The sequence below is a fragment of the Cajanus cajan genome, chromosome 6, assembly GCF_000230855.2.
Source record: "Cajanus cajan strain Asha chromosome 6, NIPB_CcT2T_4, whole genome shotgun sequence".
NCBI lineage: Eukaryota > Viridiplantae > Streptophyta > Magnoliopsida > Fabales > Fabaceae > Cajanus > Cajanus cajan.
In genome coordinates, this window is record NC_138522.1 from 11,889,006 (window position 1) to 11,894,779 (window position 5,774).

Below are 5,774 nucleotides of genomic sequence, written 5' to 3' on the forward strand. Positions count from 1 at the left end.
TACTAAAACTGCACACAACTAAAATATATTAACAACATAATTTTATGCACTGCAGCAACATATCAACCATGAAGCAAACACAATTAGCAATTGCAAAACATCCTATCATAACATCACAATCAGCGCGGAATTAAACACACCTATTGACATTCATTTCTTACTAGATACTACTCACCACCTAATTGTATCCAAAATCACTACCCCTAGTATACCAAACAGCAAGATCTCTTGCAGTCAAATATGGAATTCAAAACTCATAATGCATACTTTATAGACCCCAACTCAAAATGCTACACAACCACTCTAAAGCATCAAAATGACTTCCTAAACCTTAACACACAAAACACAAACAGAACCTCAACAAAATCAGCAATCTTAACACATTCCCACAACATGTTAATCATCAAGCAACTCTATGAACAAAAATTCTTAACTACTCACTAATCAAACTAAAACTTAGAATCTAAAACAGAAATTAAAACAAGAACATGCTAATTTAGTGTCTTTAGCTTGACAATCTTGATTGCTCATGGCTCCTTCAAATGTGTACTAGCAGTGAATCTCTCAACTTCACCACCCAGATAATGCTTGAGCCTTTGACCATTGACTAACCAAGTCCTTCTAGACGCAGGATCTTTCAGCTCAATGTCTCCATGTGATTTGATAGATTTAATTACAAATGGGCCTGACCACTTAGTTTTGAGTTTGCCCGGAAATAACTTCAATCTAGAGTTGAACAGTAACACTGATTGGCCGGGTTTGAAACTCCTTTTTAAAATCTTCTTATCATGATATGCTTTGGTTCTCTACTTGCAGTGCTTAGAAGACTCATAAGCATTAAACCTCATTTCTTCAAATTCAAGAAGCTGTAACTTCCTGTGTTTTCCAGCTACATTATCATCCAATTCCAACTTCACTACTTGCTCTTTTTCCTCCTTCTTCAATTCTTCTTTTGATTGAACATTGACAGAAGAGTTTTCTCTTTTATTTAGTGCATCAATAATATCTTGAACCTCTTCATCTATGACCTTATCCAATTCTTCATTAGAAATAAGCAAATCCTTCTCCAGTGGCGATGAGCTCTTGAAATCATTTTGAGCTTCCAAGTACACATCATCTAATACATCAATTCTAAAGCAATCTTTGTTGCCTTTTGGACACTTCATTGCTTCAAATACATTGAAACTCACTTCCTCATCTTGGACCCTCACCTTCAGCTTTCCTTCATCCATGTCAATGATAACTCGAGCTATCTTCATAAAGAGTCTGCCCAATATCAAAGGAACTTCTACATCCTCTTCCATATCCATGACTACAAACTCAACCTGAAACATGAACTTATCAACCTTCACTATCATATCTTCCACTATACCATGTGGAAGCTTGATGGATTTGTCTGCCAACTACAAGGTCATTCTTGTAGGTCTTACTTCCACTTCTCCTATCTTCTTCAGCATAGATAAAGGCATCAAATTGATACTAGCTCCAAGGTCTAAGAGTGCCTTACCCACTAATAAATTATCAATTGATATAGGGAGAGTGAAATTGCATGGATCTCTAGACATCTGAGGTAGAGACTTTTGTATAATAGCACTGCATCCTGCCTTAAGCTCCACAGTCTCTTCTTCAATAATTTTTCTCTTCTTAGTCAACAATTCCTTCATGAATCGAGCATAAGTGGGCATTCGTTCCATGGCTTCAGTGAAGGGAATATTAATCTAGAGCTTCTTTATGATATCTAGGAATCTCAAGAACTGTCTTTCTTTTTCTTTCTTAGAAGGAGCATGAGGGTAAGGTAAGTTTCTTACAGGAATAGTGAAAATGACTTCCTTGCCCTTCTTTTTCTTTTTCTCCTTCTCAACTCCATTCTTCTCTTTTATTTTCTCACTATTTACACTCTCATTTTTATTGTTTTTTTCCTCATTCTTCTCACGCTCTTCCTCAACCTCCCTCAATTTAATATTTTCTCTTTTCATTTTTCACTACCTACCACCTTCCCACTTCTTGTTGTTATGGCTTGGCAATACTCCTTGGGGTTGGTCTTGGTGTTGGATGAAAATGGGCCTTTAGACATGTCAGCTAATTGCTTAGCTAGCTGACCCACCTGTACTTCTAAATTCTTGATGGAAGCTTCAGTGTTTTTCTGGTTGTTCATAGACACCTGCATGAATTGGTTCAGAGTCTCCTCCAATTTGCTGGTTCTTTCATGCATAGAAGGATAAGCAAGTTGATGTTGCTGTTGTTGTTGTGGTGGCCTATTGGATGGCCCAACTTCATTCCTCCATCCATATCCCTGGTTGTTATTGTTTCTCCAACCATGATTCCCCTGCATATAATTGTTAGTATTATAATTATGGGAATTAAAATTACCTCCTTTCGGTTGGTTACCCACGTAGTTGACCTCTTCTTCATTTGAGTTCTCAAAATAGTGGCCATTGGGATGATCTCCCCACAGAAATCACACTTCAAAGAAGAATTTGATTGAGCTGGGGAAGAAGCAATGGCATGAAGCTGTTGTGGTATTTTGGCCATCTACTTAGTCAATGCTTCAATCTGTTGAGATAGTAGCTTGGTCTGAGCAAGGATTGCATCATTTGTACTTAGATCAAAAACTCTTCTTTAATGAGATTAATGTCTTCCATGCTCTGCTTGTTGATCAGAAGATGTCAAAGATTCTATAATCTGGGTAGCTTCTTCTGGGCTCACAGTCATCATGGTGCCACTAGTTGCTGCATCCAATAACATCTTCACCTCAGGCTTGATTCCATTAACAAAGAAGTTAAGTTGAGCTATATCCTCAAACTCGTGGTTAGGACATTTTCTAAGCAATGACTTAAATCTCTCCCAAGCTTCACAAAATGGTTCATCTGCACCTTGCCTAAAAGTTGTGATTTCTGATTTGGCCTTAATATACTTGGATGATGGATAGAATCTATTAACAAACTTATTTTCCACATCACCCCAGCTTGTCAAACTTTGATTCGGGTGAGATTGTAACCAAACTTTAGCTTTTCCTGTTAGAGAAAATGGAAACAACCTCAAGTATACAACTTCCTCATCACCTTCAGGAATTCCCATTGTTCCACATAGCTCATAGAAATTTGACAGGTGTGAGTATGGGTTTTTATGATCTAGGCCAGCAAATTGTTGTGAGCTAACCAAAGTAAGGAAGGCAGGCTTCATCTCCATAACTCTAGAAGTATTTGAAGCTGCAATACTAGAGAAATGCCTAGGACCATCTTGTTGTGCGTAATCACCTAGGGTCCTTCTTGGAGGCCTAGCTGGTCCATGTCCACCATTATGAGTGCATGTTCCTTCTTCAGCCATTTCTGTTTCAAGGTGTGGTTGATTTGATGAAGTAAAAGAACTTGGAAGATCTTGTTGTTGTTTTTGGAGTCTCTCTAACTGTCTACGCCTTCTTGTTCTACTGTTGTTCCTCCTTGCCATGAGTTTTCCCTCGCATACAATTTCAAGAAGTCTACACAGCAAGGTGAGTCCACAAAACACAATAAGACAAATGTATCTATATATTATAAATATTCACAGAATGAATTATTTACACAATTACAAAATCACAAGAACAAGAATTACTAAATAGCACCAAATCCCAGACAACGGCTCCAAAATCTTGATGAAGATTTTCACAATCTCACCACTTGGCAAGCGGACCAACTTTCAAAGTAGTATTCAAATATCATCCTCAAGGATTTGAATGTTTAGTAATTCTTGCTCTAATGATTTAAATGAGAATGTTGTTATAATTGCAAATGAGTAAAGACAGAGTAGAACAACACAATAAATTGAAAATAGTAAAAACTATGGTTAAGAAACAAGGATTGGTTCAGAAGTACTTGCTAACTCGTAGATCTTCTTAAAATAAATGCGATTCTAATTTCATTATTTCCACGTTCATTAAGTAATCCAACAAGATTCCTCAAAGTTGAATCCTAAAGTCATTAATCTCAAAACATGATTCCTCTATGTTTTGAGTTTAACACTTCGCATTAAGAACAATGACTTGAACAATGTGACTAACCAAATCAAGTCTATTCCTAGAACGAGAAATGATTAGGTGCAAGATTCAGTTCGGGTTTTCAAAAACGTTTTCCAACTGGATTCAAAAACCAAATATTCATACAACGGGTGATCAAGCCGATATAAGCATTAAGAGAAGAATCAAGCACAAATAATGAGATCAAAATGCATATATTTAAGAAGAAGAAGAGTTAGTAGTTACATCCAACCAATCCTAATGATTTTAGCCACACATGGCCATTACAAGATCTAAGAAGTAAAAGAAGAGATTACAAAGTGGGAAATGAGAACAAGGGGTTGGGCTTCGTTCCCAAATGACCCAGCTGCCCAAGTCTTCGTTCTTCCTCTGTTTCTCTATTCTCTTAAGTCTCAATCTCGTTTTTCTCCTTAATTTTCATGCTGCCCTGTTTCTTGGCTTTTCCCCTTTTATATGAGCTTTAAAACAGGGGAAAAAAGTAATTTTTCCCCCACAGGTGCAGTTGTAAATCCACAGCTATAGCTGTGGAGAGTCCTTCAGAGTGAAGAAACTCTTGGCGCTGCAGTTGTAGCTCCACAGCCATGGCTGTGGAAACTCCTTCATGATTAAGCAACTCCCTAAGCTGTAGCTGTGAAACCACAGCTATGGTTGTGACTCTATGTGACTTTCCTTGATCTCCCAAGACTCAACGCTCAAGCTATGGACCTACAACTTTAGCTTCAAGTCTCTGAAACCAAAAAATGAGCATTCTAGATTTCCACAGCTATAGCTGCAGAACCACAGCTATAGCTGCAAGTTTCTGACCTTCATAATTTCTCCCCAGATTTCCATAGCTCGAGCTCTAGATCCACAACTATGGCTGTAGATCTCTGCCTTCCTAAAAAACCTGCAAAAAATGGGGAAATTCCTTAAGATTTTGCTACTACTCCTCTACTCTTTTAGTATAACTTGATTCTTTAAATAAAGGGGGTGAAATAACATATATAATATCTACAATTACCAAAAAGAGTACCAAAAGTTGAGTGCAAATCATGCATAAAAGACACTCAACAATTCCCTTAACCAAGTACTGGAGAAGGTGTGTGGTTTCTTGTGGATAGTCGATGGGTGAACTCTACAAGTGATTTGATAATGCATGTCAAGGTCGTGGTAAGCATGTACCCAGCTGTGTTATACCTGGTGGTGGAATTGGACTTCCAATTGTGTAAATGGCACTATCCGAGTAAACACCTGAGGGGATTTGATATCCCAGTTTGTTGTTAACTCAGTAGGGCATTTTGGGAGTAAAAGTGGTCCAGGTGATTTCGGTAGAATGAGATGTCATTTATACTGCTCTGTTGTTAGGGAGATTTCTTATGTGAATGCATGACAACACATTAAATGATTGATATGTATGGATATTTGTCATGAGTTGTTTTATTGCATGATGGTTGGATGATAGAGTGTATGGTGTGACTCTATATGAATAGTTATGACTCGATGATTGAGTAGCATAGAAGTTATTTTATGCTTGTATGATTGATTATTGCACTCTAGCTTATCCTTATGCTTCCATGTGGATGGACTACGATGATCATACTGTGTATAAGAGTAGGTCAGGATTAGGATGAAGTGGGCTGCTGCTGGATGCTGGGATTTTGTCCTAGTGTCAGAGTTGTCATTTCGAGTAACTAATAGGATGTGCTTGACTGACATTAGGAGAGGATTGTTAATTTTTGGATGACTATATATACATACATACATATATATATATATATATATA

At 37.5% G+C, this 5,774-nt stretch overlaps 1 non-coding gene across 1 annotated transcript; it reads left to right on the forward strand.

The window, feature by feature from the left end:
• Positions 1-2,800: 2,800 nt before the first annotated feature.
• Positions 2,801-2,907, forward strand: LOC114916581 (small nucleolar RNA R71). Its single transcript, XR_003805138.1, has one exon. It is a non-coding gene; the product is annotated as a small nucleolar RNA R71 (small nucleolar RNA).
• Positions 2,908-5,774: the final 2,867 nt, after the last annotated feature.